Raw genomic sequence first — 23,966 nt, forward strand, 5'->3', positions numbered from 1 at the left:
AAATGACCATTTAATCCACAGAAACATGAGAAATTTAAAAATCATTGTTTTAAGCCATTAAGTTTTGGGATGGTTTTTTTATGTCGCAATAAATAATTGATAACAGCAATCTTTTTGTTTGTAGAGGGGAGCTTAAGAGAAAGAGACTTAAGAAGAAAAGACCTGTAGAGAATTGAGGGGACTAGACTTTTCCTTTTGAACTGCTTCTGTCTCTTTTAGCTAACTGATGGTATCTTCATCAATATAATTTTCTTAAAAATTGTGTCAGCCTTACTTAGCAAGCTAGTCTATCCCATTAGACAAAAGCCACTTCTATAAATCTCTTCTAGGCAGGCCCCTTCTACCTTGGGCTGAGAACCCAAGTGCTGTAGAAAACGCCCACAGTATTTATTCTGCAGTCTTCAGGGCCTGTGAGGCATTGCTTGACATCATTCTAAAATCTTAAATGGTATCATAGCCTCTGACTTATGATAACCCTAAGACTGTATTTTATTGTTGGCACTTTGAGCCTTTGCCTTTGCCCTGAGATCATTTATGACATTGAAAATATTTTTCTGGCTGATAAAGTTGGGAATAGAAAATGGTAGAGAATACTTCATAGGCTTCTTCTGTATGTGCTAAGAGTTTATAAGAGGATATGACATCTACATATTTTACTTTCTTACTAGATTTGTCATAAAAAGCTTTGAAAAGTTAATACTACATTTTTAAACTTGAGTATGTTAACCTTAGAGGTAATATCTATTTTGTTATTAAATGTATTATAAGTGTTTATGTTGTAATACAGTACAGTCATAACAAGCATCTATGAACATTTAACAAACAACTGTTAATTTCTGAAGCAGAGAATAACTTGAGTGAAAGTTGTGGTTAAATTTTTAGAGTGAAAGCTAATTATTTATTAGCTTAAGAAAAAATTTATGTTTGATTGTGCTATATGAAAGTGTTGATTTCAACTGGTTTTCTGCTGGGAATTCAAAAAACAGCTCAAATATGTATGAAAGAATACTTATCTTATTTACTCTTTAACACCAATAACAATGTTTACAATCATTATCAAGGGCAATGGTTTCTTTTAGCACATATATATCCTTGACAATGCTGCAAATAGACTCAAATTTTCTAATTATTGATGGCTCCTTTTTCTTTAACTGATTACATATTTTGGAATTTTATAACTACCCTGAATGGGAGAAAAATTGCTTTGTTAACTTCAGGGCTTTTTTAAGTCTAAGTATAATGGGTTGTAAAGATATTGGAATTTTTTAAAGTCTAGATTTTTTTCATTCTCAGAGAAGATTATCTAATCATTTTATCTCTTATCATAGAGGATTTTTTCCACAGTGATATGTTATTAAATGTTTGCTATTGTAACCTTTTTTCCCTCCATTTTCTCAAGCAAACATTTCACAAATACTTTAGGAAACTCTAGAGAAACTTTTAATAATTTAACACACAATAAATTCTGATTTTAAAGTACTTAGGAAGGAAGGAAAGTAGGAAGGAAGGAAGGAAGGAAGGAAGGAAGGAAGGAAGGAAGGAAAGAAGGAAAATACATTGAACCAAGTAGCCTAATGTTTTATTATCTTAGGGGGAAAAATTCCTTTTTTCTCCTTTCAAGACACATTTCCCTGAGAACGTGTTTTTTTATTTAAAAGACAGAAGTCCTTGTTACTTTTGGAAAATACTTTTGTAAAGTTAAAAATATTTTCCAAATTTAAATCTGGACACCTCAGTTTACTTTCACAATGGGAGTTAAGCAGCTATTCCAAAAGTAAATTAATTTTACTTCTCAGATGAAATCAATGTACAGAGATATTTAAAGCTGGAACATGGTATCTTGAGAAGTCCAAGATATCCTTCTAGAGATGTGGCAGATCCTTGGAGGCACATGGAAAGAAAGGCTACATAGGGAATAACTGAAATACCCCAGTCAGTGACACCAAAGCCCCAGACAAGTGAGAGAGGACTTCTTGAACTTTCTTGTTCAGCTTAACCACCAGCCGAATGCAGCCACAACAGCAAACCCACCTAATATCACTTAAAGCAGCTATAGAAAATAGTTTAACTGGATAACACATAACCTCTATATTAAGCAACCAGATAGTTGGCTGAATTTTTTTCAGTGCCTAGTCACTGATTCTGTTGTATATGAAAGTAGCCATTCTTGACCACCTTTATTTTAAACAAGAAAAATGAAGGTTTACTAATCATTGCTTTTCCTCCCAAGGAACATTAGGTTTTTACATTTAATGTGCACTTTAAAAATAATGAGTAGCATATTGCTTATTGAAGTGTGTTTGCAAGTTGCTGACAATCACCTTTTTATATCCATATATTAGAAATAACAAGAAATATTTGCCATTTCAGTTCCCTAAAAAGCATGGCATAGTTTGTATATCATTCTATATAAAAGATTTTAATTATGGGTTGGTGGACAACGGACCATAATTAAAAGATAACCAATTAGTTTTTTAGGGGCAGTAAATTTGAATAAAGAGTTGCTCCTTTTTCTGTCTACCTATATTAAGATCTTTTTTTCCCAGGTGTAATGGATTGAATGTTTCTGTCCCCATCCCCAGCTCTCTTCAAATTCATATGTCGAAACCCTAATCCCCAGTGTGATGGTGTTAGGAATGGGGGCCTCTGGGAGGTGATTAATTAGATCATGAGAGTGGAATCCTCATGAACGGGACTCCATGCCCTTATAAGAAAAGAAACCAGAGAGAGAATCTCTCTTTATACTCGTCAGAGCTATATTATATGCACACCCCAAACTAATCATTGGCAAGGGCCACCCAATCAGTATTTGCCTTTAAACTGACTTAATTGAAGCGGTACATTATCTGAAGTCACTTCTGAATGAAGTTTTAAGCAAAGAAGTAAGGATGAAGGGGATGGGTGTTGGGTAAACTAATATTTTTCAAATTTCAGATCACAACCCATCAGTGGATCATGAAATCAATTTAATGGAGTGTAATTGATGTTAAAAATTAAATAAAATGGAATAAAATAAAAATAATAAGCTCATCATACATAGTTGGCACTAATGTGGTTTTTGAAATTTATGTTTGTGTGTATATTCGGTCATGACGTAAAATGAATTTCTTAGTATACATCAAAGTCAAAGAGTTTGAAAGCCACTTGAGTAGACAACCAGCTGTGTCTGCGGTACACAATCCCCACTGGTCTTTGAAAACTGGCTAGAAAGGAACAGCTGGATCTGTAAAGGAAGAGCTGCATCCTCCCCTACAAGACATAGAGGCTCACCAAACAAAAGAGATCCACGAGTAAAAACTATCTAAAATATGTGAACTCTCTAAAACGCATGGGCTTATATAATTATCTAAGGACAGACTAGATAATAGTAAAAAGTGCCATCTAATGAAAAATCATGCACCTGGAATTTTACATACTATCTCTTAATTTTCTCAACAGTACATCTCTTCTAATACATCTTAAGGTTATGTATTATTCTCATTTTAAGGTTGGAAAAAGCAACCAAACAAAGCTCAAAGAGGTTAAATAATTTAGTCTGTAAGTCACATAGCAAATAAGTGAGAGAACTTGGATTTAAACTTAAGTCTTTCAGATTAAAAAAAGCTCAAGCTTATTGACTACATTAATTTACCTTCCCAATGCTCAAATGCTTCCAAACAATTTATCACTGTAACAGCAGTTTTATTCTATGGAACAATGACAGTGTTAACTTAAAATCACTCTAAAATTATGCAGACAAAAGCAACCATGTAAAATAAAAGAAGGAAATAAAAAACCATAGATTTCAAAATAATTAAGGCTTTTCTGTTGGTGATTTCAAAGTGAATCATTGACTGTCTTCCTTATTTCTAGTTGAAATTTTCCAATCAGTGCAAGAATAGTGATTTATGATGAATATGTTTTATTCAGATCTAGGCATATGGTGCAACCAATCTGATTATAGACTACAGGCCAAATAAGTGTTTGTGTTAAAATAAGAAGATATCTTTTTATACATAAAGTAACAGTTTATGTCTTTTTTATACATAAAGTAACAGTTTTCTCTGTGTCAAGAGATAAGCTGGTTACATATTTAGCATTTTAAAGCTCTTTTTTTTTCATTTACAGATTTATAGCCCATTTGTCTGCTTGAAGAGTTGGATACAAATAGTTTTATTACTGAGTGCTTTAAGATGAATGATGTTTGCCTTTTGGTGCCTCAAAGAAGACCTTAAAACTTCTCTGTACTTGTACTATAGCTGTTAGGAAGAACTGCAGTTTTATCAAAATAATAATGCAAAAGTAAAATTAACACCAAATAACCAATAAATATGTTTATTTCACAAAAGGTGTATTCCTAACTGACAAGAAATACTGTGGTTTCTCATTCTAAATTGAGGGTTGGAATGGATGTATAAAGCAAATATTTGAGGACCTAATTTCCTGCCATTATCAGCAATGTTAACCTTGAGAATTTTTCCTCCTCATTTGTGTTGAAAGATGAATAGATTAAATGTATGTAAGATCACAAACATGATGCAAATAGAATGTAATTTTTCAATTTTTCTGATACACCTTAATTGGCCCAAATGTACAGAGCATATTACATATGAGTTACAGGAAACTAACATTCTACTAGAAGCTTAAGGTAGATTATTCACCATAACTTTTTAAGCCTGCTTCTAGCTGTCTAGCTATCTTCTAGCTATCTAGCTTATTCTCAGCTGCTACTGTCCATGAGTAATTTTTATACTTTGGAGGATATCAGACCATGTTAATAACACCCAGAAGAACGTATTTGGAAATGTATATTTATTGAAAAACAAAAATAGAATACATTTGTAAGCCAAATTGAACACTTATTCAACAAGTATTTATTGAGCATCCTTTATATGCCACTATGCTTGTGACTGTTTTTAAAACTGTTAACTTCCAATTGTTCATTGCTAGTAATTTAGAAATGTGAATTTTTTTTTTTTTTTTTTAGTTTTCTTGGGCTTCTATATAGACAGCTCTATCATCTGTGAATAGAGACTGTTTTGTTTCTTCCTTCCCAGTAAGTATGCCTCATTTCTTTTTCTTGCCCAATTGAATTGTCCAGGACTTCCAGCATGATGTTGCATGGAAGTGTTAGAGCAGACATTCTTTCCTTGTTCCCAATCTTAGGCGGAAAGAATTGAGACCGTCACCATGAGGCATGATGTTAGCTTTAGGTTGTGTGTGCCCATGTTACACTTTACGAGGTTAGTGAAGTTTTCTTGTATTCATAGTTTGCTGAGAGTTTTTTAAAATAATTAATGGAATTTGAACTTTATCAAATGCTTTTCTGTTTTTTGCATCTGTGAAGTTTTTCCTCTTTAATATGTTGAAATACATTTTTCTAATTGTATTTTCTAGTGTTGGACCAGTCTTGCATTCCTGGGATAGACTCCACGTGGTTGTGAGGTATCATACTATTTATATATTACTAGATTTGATTTGCTAATATTTTGTTGAGGGTTTTTGCATTTCTATTCATGTGGATTATTGGTCTATAATTTTTTTGTTCTGTCTTTCTCTAGTTTAGATGTCCGGGTGACATTGGCTTCCTAAAATGAGCTGAGAAACGTTCCCTCCTCTTGTGTTTTATGAAAGAGCTTGTATAGATTTGTATCCTTTCTTTCTTAAATGTTTGGTAGAATTGACCACTGAACCCATCCAGGCCTGGAATTTTCCATTTTTGGAAAGTTTATAAGTGAAATTCAATGAGTAGATATAGGAAAATTAACTGTTTTTTCTTCAATTAGTTTTGGCAGTTTATCCCTTTCAAGAATTGGTGCAAGTCATCTGAGTTGTATAATTTATGGGCATTGAGTTGCTTGTAGGATTCTCTTATTACCTTTTTAATGTCTGTAAGGTTTATGGTCTTCTATTTTTTCTTGATCAATCTAGGTAGTGGTTTATCAATTTTATTACTCTTTCAGAGAATAACTTTTTTCACCTTGATTTCTTCTACTTTTTATTTAACCAATTCTATTGACTTATGCTTTTATCATTTCCTATTTTTTTTGCTTGCTTTGAGTTCAATTCACTTTTTTCCCTAGTATTTTCTTAAACATTTTTTATATAAATTTATATATTTATTTATTTATTTATTTATTTATTTTATTGGCTGTGTTGGGTCTTTTTTGCTGTGCACGGGCCTTCTTTAGTTGCGGTGAGTGGGGGCTACTCTTCGTTGTGGTGCACAGGCTCCTCATTGCCGTGGCTTCTCTTGTTGCGGAGCACGGGCTTAGGCACATGAGCTCAGTAGTTGTGGCTCACAGGCTCTAAAGCGCAGGCTCAATAGTTGTGGCACACGGGCTTAGCTGCTCTGAGGCATATGGGATCTTCCTGGAGTGGGGATCGAACCCGTGTCCCCTGCATTGGCAGGCGCATTCTTAACCACTGCGCCACCTAGGAAGCCCCTTGTCTTAGTATTTTAACGTTAAAACTTAGATTATTGATTTCAGATACTTCCTTTTTTTCCAATATAAGCATTTAATGCTATAAATTTCCTTCTGAGCACTGTTGTAGCTATACCTCCCAAGTTTTGATATGTTGTTTTTTCATTTTCAGTCAGTTCAAAACAATTTCTGATTTTCTTTGAGACTTCCTATTTGACCCAGGACTTATTTAACAGTGTGCCATTTAATTTTCAAACATTTGGAAATTTTCTAGAAAATAATTGTTATTGATTTCCAATTTAATTCCTTTTGATCAGAGAACAAATTATTATTGTTCAGTTATTTTTAATTTGTTATGGTTTGCGTTATGGCTCAGGATTTGATATCTCATCATGAATTTCCATGTGCACTTGAAAAAAAAAAGTATATTTTATATTGTCGGAGTTTCCTTTAAGTGTTAAGCACGTTAAGTTGATTGACAGTGTTGCTCAAGAGTTCTATAATCAGTAGGAGAGATAGATTATAGTTGGGTTACTGTATCTTGGCCAGCAGCGAAAATTTAAGTTGGATTTTGAACCCAGATTTTTCTGACTGTTAAATTGGTATCCTTTTCATTATGCCATAATGAAACATTCAAGACCTCTAAAAGCTCTAAAAACCCCTTATGTATTATGCAACATAATTCTTGATCCTAAATTCATCTTTATGCAGCAAGTAAATTTTATTTTTGCTTAAAAGGGAAATATCAAAACCTACTTAGGAAATGTACAAGTTTTCCTTGTTCTTTGAAAATAGACTTTAAACATTTTATTAAATTGCTCATTGAAAATAGGCTTTGCATATATTTATGCAAAATTTAAAGGCGTGCCCTTCTATCTCATGCCAAGGATAGTAGCTGGATTCATTTCCTTTTGGAGTCAAAGAGTTACTTCTTAGCTTTAGAGAGAAAACTGAAGCATAGTGAAGGAAAGAAATCTACTAAACCACTGAATCAGGGGTTGAATTTGAGCTTTTATTTCCTCTGGCTCATCACTCTACCATGCTTTCTTCCATTCATGGTGAATTAGAGAGGCAGATTAGAGCAGCGTTTCTCAGTATTAAAAAAAAAAAAAAGAAAAAGAAAAAACAACAAAAAAAGTTCCCTTTTCACAAACACAAATATCCCAAATTCTCCTTCTACTATATTTACACTTTCTAAATAAATGAACATTTTTACTTAAAGAAAATTTTAAATAATAATTTTAGATTAGAAACATTCCTTATGTTCTCCTCTGCTGATATTCATAGGCACTCCTTGTATTGAAAGTGCAAATCATTTCTTCCCACCAGATTCATCTATACCTGTTCATCTGGGGATCCTTTGGCAATCTTCTTGTTTTCTTCAAAGTCTTGCTCACCCTAACTGGTCAGACTATGGCTCATCTGTATATCTGGAAATAGAGCAGGCTCCACTACCATAGACGGTCTTCTCTCTCTCCCCCTGTAAACACATGCTTTCCAGATAGCAGTGGGACACAAAGATACCAACTAGTCCATACAAAAGTGTGCAGAGGAATCACCTGTGTCACAGCCCATGAGGACAGCCAGTGACAGGCCAAGCAGATGCTCCGGGGCAGGGTAGGCATACCAGCAGGTCACTAGTAATGAGAAACTTTCTTCTTTGCTGTTTGTTATGGTAGTGAAACCATATCTGGGTCTGCTACCAAGTCTGCCATCATTTAAACAAAGCCTGCAGATAGATTACCAGACAAGTCTATTTTTTAATGTGTACCTTCCCTAACATACTTATAATAATGGGAAGAATTAATAGGACATATTATATCAATGGGTCATACTAACTTCTCTTCTTTTTCTAAGTTGTTTTTAGATGTTGGATATATTGGCTGTGGGATGATGCTTTTTTAAGGATTTTTCCTAAGATTTCTGAAGTGTTATATAAAACATGAGGAAGGGTTATAGGGGTATGAAGAAAGAAAGGCAGTAATAAAAATTAAAGAGAGGGAGTGAGCCAGGGAATGGGCCAGGGTGAGAATGAGAGTGTGCGTGAGACTAAAGGCTTGGAGTATTTTAAGCCTGAGATCAACATTATTTCTTAATTGAGCTTCTTGCTTCTGTTTTCATCCTCCTCTAATTGAGCCTCTTTTATGCCAGAGTCAATCCTTAAACTGCAAATCTAACCATATTGGCCTTTTGCTTAAAATTCTTTGGAAGATAAAGTCCTTCCATGATCTGATCCCAACCCTTTTCTGTATTCTCACCAACTGCCACCCTTCAGCTTACGCATAGACAATCTTCATCACCTTCGAGCTTCTGAAGAACATTGGGCTTTGTCATTCCTCTGGACCTTTGCGGGTTTTTTTTAAAGAACTTTTATTGAGATACAGTTGACATACAATAAACTGCATATATTTAGAGTGTACAATTTGGTATCCCAATTTCCCAATTCATTCCCCTGCAATCCTCCTCGCTTTCCCCACTTGGTGTCCATATGTTTGTTCTCTACATCTGTGTCTCTATTTCTGCCTTGCAAACTGGTTGATTTGTATCATTTTTCTACAGTCCGCATATATGTGTTAATATACGATATTTGTTTTTCTCTTTCTGACTCACTTCACTCTATGACAGTCTCTAGGTCCATCCATGTCTCTAAAAATGTCCCAGTTTCATTGCTTTTTACAGCTGAGTAATATTCCATTGTATATATGTACCACATCTTCTTTAGCCATTCATCTGTTGATGGACATTTAGGTTGCTTCCATGTCCTGGCTATTGTAAATAGTGCTGCAATGAACATTGGAGTGCATGTGTCTTTTTGAATTATGGTGTTCTCTGGGTATATGTCCAGTAGTGGGATTAATGGGTCATATGGTAACTCTATTTTTAGTTTTTCAGGGAACCTCCATACTGTTCTCCATAGTGGCTGTATCAATTTACATTCCCACCAACAGTGCAAGAGCATTCCCTTTTCTCCACACCCTCTCCAGCATTTACTGTTTGTAGATTTTCTGATGATGCCCATTCTGACCTCTGTGAGGTGATACCTCATTGTCGTTTTGATTTGCATTTCTCTAGTGATTAGTGATGTTGAGCAGCTTTTCGTGTGCCTCTTGACCATCTGTATGCCTTCTTTGGAGAAATGCCTATTTAGGTCTTCTGCCCATTTTTTGATTGGGTTGCTTGTTTTTTTGATATTGAGCTGGATGAACTGTTTATATATTTTGGAGGTTAATCCTTTGTAGATTTGTCTGCAAATATTTTCTCGCATTCTGAGGGTTGTCTTTTCGTCTTGCTTATAGTATGCTTTGCTGTGCAGAAGCTTTGAAGTTTCATTAGGTCCCACTTATTTATTTTTGTTCTTATTTCCATTACTCTAGGGGGTGGGTCAAAAAAGATTTGCTGTGATTTACGTCGAAGAGTGTTCTTCCTATGTTTTCCTCCAGGAGTTTCATAGTGTCTGGCCTTACATTTAGGTCTTTAATCTATTCTGAGTTTATTTTTGTGTATGGTGTTAGGGAGTGTGCTAATCTCATTCTTTCACATGTAGCTGTCCAGTTTTCCCAGCACCACTTATTGCAGAGGCTGTCTTTTCTCCATTGTATATCCTTGCCTCCTTTGTCATAGATTAGTTGACCATAGTTTATCGCTGGGCTTTCTATCTTGTTCCATTGATCTATATTTCTGTTTTTGTGCCATACCATACTGTCTTGATCACTGTAGCCTTGTAGTATAGTTTGAAGTCAGGGAGCCTGATTCCACCAACTCCGTCTTTCCTTCTCAAGATTGCTTTGGCTATTCGGGGTCTTTTGCATTTCCATACAAATCATAAAATTTCTTGTTCTAGTTCTATGAAAAATGCCATTGGTAATTTGATAGGGATTGCATTGAATCTGTAAATTGCTTTGGGTAGTATAGTCATTTTCACAATGTTGATTCTTCCAATCCAAGAACATGGTATTGGACCTTTGCATTTTTCATTCCTTTTCCCTGACCTGTCTGGTCCTTGTCTTTGCTGTAACGCAGCCTCTGTGACTTCCTCCCAGACCCTACATTCTGTGAGAGTTAATAACTTCTTCTTCTGCAAAACATTGTACATAGTACTTTCATTTTAACAAGTAATTGTTGTATGGTAATTATTGGTTTTGCATTTGTTTTGCCACTGCTCTGTGAGCTCCTTTGGGCAGGGACAAAGTCTTATTTGTCATTTTGTCATCCGTATCACTCTGCCTGGTACACCATAAACTCTTAGAGAATGTTGTTTGATCTAAATCAGGTAGAGCTATAACAAGAAGTCGCCATACAGTCTCTTGCTTTTTAGACTTATGCTCAAATATGCAGCTGTGTTGTGCTATTATAATTTATCCACTCTGGGGAAAAAACCCAACAACATTATTTTAGGCAGATAGCTGGGTCAGGCAATCATGTTCTCTTTTTCCATTGGGATAAGGATATCCCAAAGGACAAGTATAATGAACAGAAGCCTCTTACATCAGTCTTTTAGATTTAGGGGGAAAGAGGATTTGCAAAATTTTCCAAAAGCCAGTTAGAAAAATTAAGCCCCTATGCAATGTGATACTTCTAAAAATAATGCCCAGAGGAACAGCAGTTCTAGAGAATACTAAATCCGACTGTGGCTAGATTCCATCTTCATTTTGGAAACAACCACAGCTGTGGCCAGCCCAGTCAGACAGTGGAATGCAGTTGAGAATTTGATATGGGGAGAAAGGAAAGGGAACTAGGTTTCCTGCCCTAAGGCAGTTGGCACAAAGTCCCTGGTGCCTCCCATTCCCTCCAACTCCTGTGCCCAGCTCTGTCCTCCTCACCCAGGAAATATATTGGTGATCTGGGCAAGATCTGGCATTTGGATACTGTTTGTACTTTGGGGGATATTGTGGTAAAAGGGCTTTAAAAAAAACTAAGATGACAGTGTTATATTATACTGTACATCTCTAACTCTTCTAAGTTTGGACAAGTATCAAGTTAAACCACAGAGAAATGCTTTCCTTCTCTTTAAAAAATTCTATAAATGGTATTTTGCAATTTATCTGAGACGAAAGAAATACAATAGTTCCAACTTCATTAAGCTTTCCTTTCCCAAAAATATTACAAGATCACATGCCTGCTAGAAATGACATACTGGTCTTAACCGACAATATTTTATGGAGAAGATAATTTCCGGTCCCATCTTCTGTATCTGCCTTGTACTCTACCCACCATTGCCCTGTCCTTTATTAAATCATAAAAAGCTTATGTAGCAGAAATGAGGGAGATATTAGCAACTGCATGGAAGTGGCATGTCTTCTGTTAAAGAGCTACCAGGAAAACTAATTATGGCTGTGTTAGGATAGTGGTTACCCTCAGGAGGAAGGGTTGGCAGTAACTGGAAGGAGACACAGGGGTGCTGCTCATGCCCCCTTTCTTGATCTGGGTGCTGATTACGTGGATATGCTTAATTAGTGAGAAGTAATTGGCCTATACCCCTATGATTTATATACTTTCATGTAGGTATGTCTTATTTTGAACAAATAAATAGTAATAATGATAATCAAGGTATCAGGCCCATGTTGGTTTAAAATATACTTAGCACAAAGAAAATAAAGACCAGTAAATTCATGTCTATACAATAATAGATAATGAGCATATAATATGATAATATATAATGATTATACCCAGTAGGAGCATGTGGAATATACTGTGGACTTCTGCCATATAAGTAAACAAAGTTGTTGCAGCCACCAAGCCCTCAGCCCCTGCAGCCACCTCCGGTGGTGCACCCTGAGGGGATTCAGGATGGAAAAGAACATGATACTGGCCTTAGATGGTCAAGGTGCATATCAAAGGAATGATTTCAGTGAGCCCAGACTTTTGCATTTTCCCATACAGAGAAGAGAGCTAAATGCATTAACTTGAGATGTCTGATTTTCTTTAATTAATAGTAATATTTTGTTGTTCCGATTACCTGGTTTTGTTGCAAAAACTCCTGTATATCCTGGCTCCTCCCTTACCTCTTCAGCATAGTCCCTCAGAGCTATCTGAGAGGCTGTCTTCTGGGCTTAAAGTCCTCAGGAAGTCTGCTGAATAAAACATAATTCTCAACTTTTAGGTTGTGTGTCTTTTTCAGTTGACGATACCTTTTAGTAAGAGGTCATTTGTTTACTTTTGGAATAGGAGGCCCAGAAGGCCAGACAAAGAGCCCTGTCTCTTAGTGAGTAATAGGCAGGAAAGATTCTGTCCAACTCTTGTTGCCACACTGCCCAGATCTTCTTGGGTCATCTTCTTACTATTACAGAACAACTTTTTGGGAAATACAGGGCAGATATTATCAACCCATCTTTTAAAAAGAGGAGCTTTAGGTACGTACTATCTTAATAATTGGCTCAGGATAACAGAGAAAGTCAATGTAGAATTTCCACTTCATACAAGTCAATATGGTGCAATTAAAGGCAGCAATTACTTGTTCAGTTCCCTCTTTTTGATATCAATTCAAGAAAATACTATGATTATTGAGAGAAAGGATCATGTGGACTCTCTTGACCTTGAGCAAAGCCTTCTTGGTTGAAATCTTTTCCATGACTAATCTTACCTAACCTTCCAGGAAACAATACCCATTCCTGTCTGGAATCTCTTGTAGGCAGGAAGACATGCTTTCTTGGCTTTCCACAAAGAACAGACAAAACTGGCAGGTCTATGATACAAATTTTTAGTGAAAGAGGCTGGTGGAACTTTATGGGATACTCCTACTGTGAGTTTTTGAGATCTGTGTGAGAACCCAGTAGTGGCTTCCCAAGAGAAGCGTGTGGAGGAGCTGTGGAGGCAGTCTGCCCTAGGTGCAGGCAATGAGAGGATGCATTTTCTGTAGAGAGTTTTCAAAAATAATAAAGCCAACTAAAGTTGTTCATCTGCTTTTTATTATCACTATTTGCCTGAAAATCCTCTGGAGCCCTTCCTAGAGACTTTCACCAGACCAGAGAGCAGTAGTGAGGGGTGCAACTGACCCTTCTCCCCACCTCCACCCTGTGCCCCATTTTGGCATTAAAGTATTAGCTCCTGTAGTTGTAAAATACGTCATAATTGCCAACGCACTGAGAAACATGCCCTGCCTGTTTCTAGGGCCAAAAGGAGGAGGCAATTTTTTTTGTAGGAGGTGTGGTTGGTAGACCTTCTGGCTTGTCTGGAGTCTGCACCTATCTCTGGTGTCACATGAGATGGCCACATTTCTGGTGTCTCTTCATGGAACTGGAGCCCACAGTATTTAAGCATATGATTGATAAATGTGCTAGGTTGGGCTCAGAGGCTGCTGTGAAGAGGGCACTCTTGCTCTTCTCACTTCTCAAGACCACAGTGTTTCCAAGGTGCTGCCCACTACCTTGAACAGCTGAATAACTTCTCCTCCCCCCGCCCCTCCCCCCCAACCAAGATGTCTTTGTTTACTTTAACTGCTCATGCTAAACTCACTGTCTTTCCTCTTCTACTCCCCACCACTTCACTGTAGAAATGAGTTAAAAGCTCCAAAACAAAAGAGTACAAATGATAGCTTGTAACTGTGGCTGGTCAGTGACTGAGAAAGAGGAAAGGAGTGAAGGGAGATGCGTCTCCATCCAGTCAGACTCTGGATGTCTGTACTGAGGTGTCTTCCACCCCAAATTATGCCCTATGCCAAACTTATCATGCCTTAGTAACTGACTCCAAATTTCATTTCAAAAATTTGAAAAGTAAAGGTGTACCAGGTTGAACGTAGCAAATGATAACCGAAATAAAGCATAAACAGTAATATTAATATCAAAGGAGAATTTTAAAAGATCATTACTTATAACAAAGAAGCTATAATAAGCATAAATGTTTGTGTATAAAAGTTATTACCATACAATATGTATCACAAAAATCTTTGGAAACACAAAGACATTTATAGAAACTTAATCTACATAGTAGCCTTGAACGTATTATTTTCAGAAACTGATGGATCAAGTAGACAGAAAAAACTGAAGTTACTGAAAATGTAAATGAAAAAAATAAGCAATTATAGATATATACAGCAGAGATCAGACTGTTCAAATACTCTTGGAATATACAGAAAATTTGATCATGTAGGTCATAATTTAAATCATAATAAATTCTCCAATGAAGAAATCTCAGGGTCCACATTCTTAGGGTCTACATTCTCTGACCAAAATGTAATAAAACTAGAAATTACAACAAAAAGATAGCTCAGAATGTTTAGATTTCAATAACAAACAAATAATCTCCTTGAGCTAAAGAGGAAACCAGATTGTTTAAAAATGTGTTTAAAAATATAACAATGAATACATAATACATCAAAACATATGGGATGCTATCAATACATATATTTATTAAAAAACAAAAAAGATGGAAAATATTTTAATGAACTAAGATTCAACTGAAAATTTGAAAAACAAAATAACAATAGAAAGCCAAAAGAACAAAGAAGGAAGACATTTATAAAGATAATATCAGAAATTAATGAAGTAGGGAAAAGTTTTAAAAGTGGATAATAAAGAAAGCAGATAGTTCCCTGAAAAGACCAATAAACTACTGACAGACATGACCAAGAAGATAAGAATATAATGCACATGTTCATTTATTGAGTGTCACAATAGTCCAGGCATTGTTCTGAGTTTTGGAATATTTGTTAATTCTTCTGCTTGTTCAGCATTGTTGGGGTTTTTTTGTTTTTTGTTTTTTTAATTGATGCTTCTTCCATTGCTAAGTTTTTGTCACGTGGCCCTGACTTTTCTGTATCAAGAGTAAATAGGTCTCAAACTGGCCAGTTCTCCTGGATACAGTGATTGATACAGGCTTGTGTAAGTGACACAGGTAGGCACCCAGAGAGTCCTCTTTGGGGGGATTCAAGTGGGCCCTGAGAGAAATAGACTCCCTCTTTTTCTAAGGCACTAAATTCTAAAGGACAAATAAACCTGAAGATCCTGGGGCCCTCTTTTCTGCCTGAGGATAACGTCAACAAAGAGGCTTTTTAGGAAGAGATAAAGACAGAGGGAGAAAAAGAAGGCACATGCACACATGAGTACCTTGCCAGGAGAGTGGCTTCAGTTCTGGGGTTCCCAATGTTGTACCTTTGACCTCAAAACAAATATGCTTTCTTGGCCTTGAATGTGAGCACTCTGGACACCTTCTTTTCTGGAGGTCATCACTTGCTTTCACCATTGGCAGAATATACACTGAGGAGTAACATCACAAGGGCTTCATCTGTGTGCTAGCACGTACTTTGCCATTATGGTACCACCGAATGCTCACTTCAACAGTAACAGGTGAGCAGAAATCAAGGGAAGTTAGGTAAGGTAATGTCTTTGTCATTAGGTATTCATTCATTAAACAAAAATTACTATATGGCAGGTACTATTCTAGTTGCTTCAGATACATTAATAAATAAAACAAACTAAAACTTTGTACTCATGGAGCTTCTATTCTAGTAGGGGGAGAGAAACAATAAACAGTGAGCGTCGTAAATAAGTAAATAATATGGCATGTTGGATAATAAATAAATAAATAAATAAATAAATAAAATTAAAAAAAATATGGCATGTTGGAAGGGGACAAATGCTATGGGAAAAGAGAGCAGGCTTAGGGGTTTCAGGAATTCTACATGTGTGTTAGAGGGTAGTGCAGCTTGCATATTAAATAAGACGGTGAGGCCTTGAGAAGTTATCATTTGAATAGAGACATAAAGGAGGTAAGAGAGTTCTCCAAATGTATAACTGGGTGTGAATTCTAAGACTGAAGAAATAATTTTACAAAACCCTAAAATGCAACCAGCTTGGTTGCTATCCAAATAGCCTTCCTTTCCCAAAACACTTCATTGCCCCTTGACAGAAATGTGTGGTAGTAAATATGCACATCTATGATGACAGTGAATGTGAATGGTGCTCTCTCCAACTGGGTAGTGCAAACCTGTAGAGTTGTCACAGCCATCTATTGCAGTCATGGTGCTGGGGATATCTGGGATAGAAAGAGCATGAGCGGAGAGAGCCTGGGGGAGATGCAGTCAGCAAAGTCAGGCAAGATGCTGAAGGTCATTGTAAGGAACTTGCCTTACGTTCAGATGTAATGAAGTGCCATTGGAAGTTTTCAGCAGAGAAAAGACATTACGTGACAAGTTTTAAAAGGATTACTCTGGCTACCCAGTTCAGAATAGCTGTTGTAGACAAGGGTGGAGCAGAGAAGGAAGCTAAAGCAAAAATCTAGGTGAGAGATGACAACATCTTGGAGCAGCGTATCAACAATGATGTAGTTGGCGAGAAGTGATTGGATTAGGTATATATTTTACAGATTGAGCCAAAGAATTTTCTGACAAATTGGGTTTTGGATGTGGGAAAATGAGAGGCATCAAGGATGATGCTAAATTCTTTGGCTCAAGATACTTGCCCCTCACTATTGTTGAAGTCTTTGCCTAAATTACATTTTTTTTTATAAGGCTGGCCCTGATTATCATAACTATGTAGTCCAAAACCCCAAAATAAGCAAAACAAAAAAAAAATCTTTTGATATGAGGTGGCTATAAGATAATACCACACAAATAATAAATGTAAATAATGTAAATAAATGTAAATAGGGAAACATTTCTTTTCCCTTCTTATAACCAATTATCTATCTATCGCACCTGTCTATCTATCACCTATTTATTCAGCTATTACTCACCATAAAACTATATTACATTTTAAAGTAATATACTGTTTACAAAGCATTTTAGACCAGTAACGTAATTGATTCTCAGTAATCAAGTAGGTATATTATCTGTATGAGTAAATTCCAGAAAGTCTTTATGCTCTACTCTGTAAAGCATGAGATATCCTATTTTTATATTATAAAATGTTGATAAGTTGAGTATTTGTTAACTGAATAGAGCCTATAGACCATAATAGACTTTTTGAGGGGACATGCCAATTAATTAATTTTCAAGCAAAATTTTTAAAAGACAATTGCCCTTCTGAGACAATTCACTGTATATTTGAATTACAGCTTAACAACATTTCACCAGGTTTTAAAGACATCTACTTCCCAAAGTGAATTTTATCTTACCCAAAAGTGGCAGTCTTTTAGAAATTGCATCATGGGGGGGATGCTGCTGGTGGCCTGCACAGATACCCCTCACCAGCCAGGACAGCTGTCCTCCAGATGCTAGTAGCTCAACTCATTGCCACTTCTTTTTCCAGTGAATTGCTCTCAGCCCGACAAAAGCCATCTCACCCAGGAAGGTATTCTTGCCTGGCTTAATTCCTCTGCACAATATGGCTTCTCTCACTTCCTGTCTGCTGAGAGCATGCCTCCAGTAAATCACGTGATCAGGAATCCCCGTCTCAGCTTCTGTTTCTAAGGAACTTAAGATACAACATTTGATCATTGAATGCATACATGTCCCCACACATACTCACTGTAATCTAGTAGAGCACTGAGGTGCTTATCATGCTGGAATGCATGTTATAAGAAAGCCAAAACAAGCATTAGAAGTGTCTTCACTTTTTGTTGTGGGGTAGAGAAGATTCAGTGCTCTTACTCTCCACTGTTGTCACTGTCAGACAGCTTGACATTTGAACATTTCCTGGACCATGCAGAATCACTTCTGGTAAGATCCTCAAAGTACCAACTGCTGTGGGTCAAGGTAACTTCATACTGGATCCATTCCTTAGGAACAGGGTGGGTGGAATTCTGTTGGCAAAAGGTTGAGATGATTATTTCAATCTGGCACATAATCTATCTCTTTGTAGTGGGGACCTTATGAATGAAAACAGAGATGACAGAGGATGAGGGAGATATGTCACCAAGAGAGAGGAGGGAGAGAGCTATGGCTGGGAGAACCGAGCTATGTGAATTTGCACAGGTTCTTTATATCCTAGGTTGCTCTCTATGGAAATGCAGTCTAAGGGAAAATTTTTTTACTGATTAAAATAATTTTCTTGTATATCAAAGACCATGTAAAAATTTAGAGGGAAGTTTAAAGCTCAGATAATATTACTCATGTATGTTTTCTTCTATGTACATAGACATACATAGGTACACATCACAAGACTTTGAGGAAATGAACATGAGATAGCTCAATCTTTTATTGCTTTTATACAATATCTTTTATACATGTCTTTCTTTATATGTCATTTTATGGTAATCATCACATCACCTCTATGATAGCTATTTGTGTTTATTTTTCATTATGCTTTCCTCATCCATGTCACATGATTTTGAGCTCCTTGAGGGCAGGACATGGTGTCCCTCAAAGAACGAGGCACAGCATTCAGTATGTAGCAGGTGATCTATGTTGACAAAAATGAAATGACACCCTGACCAAAGCACGTAGGGTTGACTTTTTAAATCGGGATGGCTTTATTCTTACTATTATCTCTCTCTCTCTGGAAGCATTTAACTTTGTGACACAGAACATGAATTTATAAGACAGAAGTCAGGCAGTTTGTTAGGTAGAAGTTTGTGGCTATAAAACAGAATTGGGATAATTGTCCTGCTTTGGGATTGACATGGGCAATGGGAAATTGCTCCATTGACCAAGAAGCTGGGAAACAGTGCAAATCAGCCCCTGCCAGACTGACTTGGTATTCCAGATTTAATAATCATAGTTTTCCTCTTATCTAGGCCCTCATCAATTACTCTTGAAACACTTGCTTTGAAATAATTGTTTTAAAAAAGCTGAAGCATTGGTTCTATTCGTTTTCACTTAACTCGGCTATGAGCATTCTCGGGTGACAGTTTTCCCCTCTAGTGCTAACCACGCCAAAACTCCTATTTTCCTTTATTTCCTTTGTTATCTTCCCTTTTCTCACTTATAAGGAAAATGGGTCCCTGTGTTTATTGTGAATATGAGCCTTCTAAATTGGCTGTTGACAGTGAATTGATCGGTCGTGACAGTTAAGTAATGTTTTCACCAAGTAGACTTGCTTGACCCAAATAGGCAGGCAGTTGGCAAAAGGTGGGTCTAGCAAGCTGAAATAAAAGCCTCTGAATCTGAATTTTCAACTCAGATGCACTCACTATTCTTTCTGGGCTGATTCTACTTTTCTTTCAGTTCCTGTGTAAATCCTTAACACGAGATAATGTACTCCATCACAAAAACAAATGAATTAAAACCTTCCCTAGAGAAAGGAAGCAGATCTTGACTTCACTCTTGCGTCACCAGTGAGCATCTGTCCCGAGCACACGTGTATCGGAGGGTGAGTGACTCACCCCTTCACTCATCACTGCCCAGCCACTCTTTGGTTGTAATGGGCCTCCTTTCTCAGCTCCAGGGGCTACGTATGTGGTCTTCCCTCTTCCAGATACCTGGAATCCTCTCTCATAAAGAATATCTCTCTTCTCACTCACCTATTTAGATTTCTCAGTTTCTTCTACCTCAGGAATCTTGTATACTTTTCTCAGCATTGGCCTGTGTTCTGTTATTCATTTACATCAGACAAGCCCCCCAACCCCAGATGAAACTGAGTGAACTGAAAGAGACAAGGATTGATTAGGCTGTTTCATATGCTTTCATTTCCCCATAGATTCCATCATCAAGTTCAAGCATCTTCAAAACTATCTTTAAAACAATTAGATTTTTCAGATTGTCAAAAGTGACCTGCATCGAGAAGGTCATAGCTATTAGGTGCCGTGATGCTGATACTTCATTTCTCCTCTTTGAATTACTTTTTAAAAGCCCTACTTCTGAAATACCAGTTTGGTGAATGTCTGGACCCAAAATGTAGTTGAGGGTGGCAGTGGGTTAGCATATATCATGCACCAGGAAAGGAGTGTAGGGAAAGGAAAAACAAACAAACAGAAAACCAGAACTCTGTCTTCTCATACGCAGCTGAGGAGGAAGGAAAGTGAAGAGTCAGTCTTTGAGATATTGCATATTTAATTCTAGTGTTTTGACTTCTGATAATGTTAAAAAGCCTTTAGCTTGGCTGATATTGATCCTCTCTACTTGAACTAAACTTTAGTTTCTCAAGTGCTTTCTTTTAAAAGGAAGAGACTATTTCATCCAGCCTGTTATTTCTAATTTTCTTTCTAATAGTTTTTATACTCCTTTGATCTCAGCCCAGAACAAGATGGCTGATTAGAAAGACATTTCCTGCTAGAGGCCTGATCTAGACATATCTACATCAAGTCAAAATGCTTGGGCACCATCCCAAAGGGCAGAGAATATGTTCTGTGTTATTAGAAATGCTGGAATGGAAGTACAAAGTAGTACACAGCAAGTGAGAGCATGTTTTATATCTGCGACAGGATTTTCTAACATTGTGAGGCACAGACTAAAATCAAACAAAAGAGAGCAGCAGTAGGTCCAGCCCTTGGCTTTGTAAAAATGCCAGGTTGTAATCACATCTTATTTATTTTTCAAGATGACACAACAGCCGAAGGAAATCTGGTTTACAGGAAGATTCCAGAAACAGTGCATCAACAATCCCCCAAAGTATATGTAATTATTGTTTATTCCTTGGTGGAGGTGGTGGAAATAAAACTGAAGGTGAGTGGGGGAGTCATTACGGACCTTGAGGATTCCTGAAATATTGATAGTGGGGTTGAAATAAATTCCCTTCATTGCTGGCTGCTCAGTGCTATGCTCACCTGCACTTGAGGCCTGTGAATTCTCAAGGGCTGGTTTCTGAAGAAATGAAGGGACTCTACTTGAGCTTCTTAAGACTGAGAGTCTCCAGGAGAGGCTGAGTATTTAAAGGAAAACCTATAGGAAAAGCTAAACTTGGGTTGTCCTGTAGTCTCCCAGTTGATCAGAGCAAATGTGTTCCAGAGGAGCACTTCATCTCTGGAGCCCTATGGCACTGCCCCCAGGATAATTCACAGGATTTACTTATGGCAGCCAAGTCATCAGTGACCCTGAAGATCGGTTCCATTTCCTATTTGCTGTTCAACAAATCATACCCAATTTACCTTTTGGTGTTATCTTCTTGCCCACATGCGGTTGTTTCAACTTCTGCAAATGGGCCTCTGTCCTTGCTAAGACAAGCTGGTTAGTCTGGCTGTTGAAGGCCTCCAGCCAGCTCTTGTGCAGGACTGACTTATCTGATGGACCCAAGACAAGGTCAGTCTTTCTGAGAACCTTCACAGTATTGCTCTTCTCTTCTTCAGCTGCACCCTACCTCATTCCCAGAGGCCCAGAAGTGATCTGCTGTTCATTGGGTCTATGATCGTAAATGCTCCTTCACAGAGGGCAGAGGAGTTGACGTTAAAATATTTACCAATCAACAGTCAAGGACAGCTGAGAAATCACAGAAAGGTATGGCCACTTGACATTCTCTATCTCATTTCTTACTTTTCTTCTTCCAATTTATGCAAAGAATTGAAAATCCCAAGAAACAGTTAAAATAGGCTAACTATAAAAGGCACTTTTCCTTAGTTTTTAAAAATATAGGCGTAGATTTTATCTGACTTAATATATCTTAAAATAAAATAAGATGCAAATGAAAAACCAGATGTATATGGGGATCTCTCAAAAATGCATTATTTATCCTATGACTCAAATGATTACTGATAAAGCTACCAATAGTATTCACTTGGAGCAATACAATGATTTTTAACTATTAATCACTCATTTCTTTACCAAATATTTGTGAAACAGAAACTGCTCACTAAAGAAGATTTACAGGGTAAAAAGTCAGGAGCTAGTTGTGAGAATGGATTATTCAGAGAGAAAAAGGGAAAATGGATATTGTGTAGAAAACAGGAAGACAAACAAATGTGAGAGAAAACACCTGCTTTCCTATAAACATTTGACTTAATACAGTTCCCAGAAACGTTCAATGAAATAGCTGTTAACAAGAAATTCAGATTCAAATAGCATAACATTACAATTTCAAAGGTCAGGAGAAAAAGCTGCCTTTCTTCTCTCTTTACTTTTTAGCTTTCTCCCTGTCCAGAATTCTCTGGTGATGTAGCCAACAGACGGAGTTATTTCTTTCTAAGCTTAAAGAAAGGTCACAAATAGCTTTCAACAGATTACAAACGATTTGACACATGATTTCAGAAGCTGGGAAAATTCCATGGATGTAGGAAAACTTCGAGAATTGATGAAAAGATTTCATAACAGCGCAGGCCAAAATTAACATTGCTAACGCAGGTTCTATTTTAATTAATTAGGTATAAACCATAGCACAGCCCTCCGGATCAGTTGTGACTGTTTTACTAGACAACTTTGAGAATTCTTTGATATTTAAATTTGATTATATTGCTTAACAGTGAAAGGCCTTTTGTTACCTTAAGGTAAAAAAAACTTTGGCTTTCAAACCCAAGCCCAGTCCACAGTGTAATCTGAAGGATTACAAAGGCACTGTCCTGTCCAAAATTATTTTCATTAGACTCAACTGAAACAATATTCTTATTCTATGCTCCCTACATGGGATAGAGATCCTTTTCATTGCTGTGGATGTCTGGGCTTTCCTTCTTAAAGATGAAGGGATCCTCAGAGATGCGTGGTCTCCAGTTTTACTAAAAGACTCCAGATATTAGGAGAAATCCTAGGATACTACGCTTTTACTTCAGTCAGTCTCATTAGGGGGTAAAAAAGTGTCTTTTATTGCTTAAAGGAGAACAGTTTTGAGGTCCCTTAAACTTTGGGATGTGAATCCTCAAAAGAATATAGTATTTGTTTATTTTTTAATCTTTTCTAATTGATTTCAAAGAGATTAATGGAGCTGCCATCAATCTTAAGCTCTTTCTCTCTTTAGTTATTAGTCAGTGGAGGTCAGTGAATTCTAACAGTAAATATATTTCATTTCAGGATCATTATTAATAAGGCAGTGCCCTGTACCAATTAGGGGCTAGTAAGAGTTGCCTTAGTATGGCTACAACTACGTTTCTCCTCTTTCTCAGCTCTGCCCATATTTAACCTGGTAGTTGAGAGTTTCACAAGCTTCCTCTCAAAGTTAAACAAAGAAGATTTTTATAAATACAGCTGATTGACTTTGGTGTACCTCATAAGCTGGTACAAGAGTGTAAAGCAATTATATTCCAATAAAGAGCTTTAAAAAAATTCTTTTTAAGAATAGTCTCATAGATTTTATAACAGTGTAACTTAAATGAGAGTTTCTTCACCTATTTCAGTCTCAGTTTCCTCGTTTGTAAAATGAAGTATAAAAATTTTTTTCCTGCTTTAAAAATGTTATGATCCATGGAGTTTTTTGGATTTTTTTAAATGAACAATGTCACTCTGTGGTAGTCAAGATTCTTTGTATACCACCCATGTGCTCTTCCTCCCAAAGTCCTAAAAAATGTACTCCATATAAGAAATTAACTCAAGAAAGAGGAAGACCTAGGATCTAGGTTATAATGATGTCAATACATTAGATGTGAAGAAGTCCAATTATGACAGTGAACAAAAATCCAAGGACAATATTGGGTAGCAGGACTATACAGTAACTAGTAGAGTTCAACATAAGAGGACAGAGGGCTTCAGAAAGGCAACATTAAGAAAAAAATAATATGGAATTTATAATTTTTTTCATTGTGTAATTTTTTTCATTGTGTTTGACATATTGAAAAGGACTTTAGAATTCTCTTAAAAGAATTTGAAGATAAATTAGAGTTAGTGCATAGAAA

This window comes from Hippopotamus amphibius, chromosome 2, assembly GCF_030028045.1.
Source record: "Hippopotamus amphibius kiboko isolate mHipAmp2 chromosome 2, mHipAmp2.hap2, whole genome shotgun sequence".
Classification (NCBI taxonomy): domain Eukaryota; kingdom Metazoa; phylum Chordata; class Mammalia; order Artiodactyla; family Hippopotamidae; genus Hippopotamus; species Hippopotamus amphibius.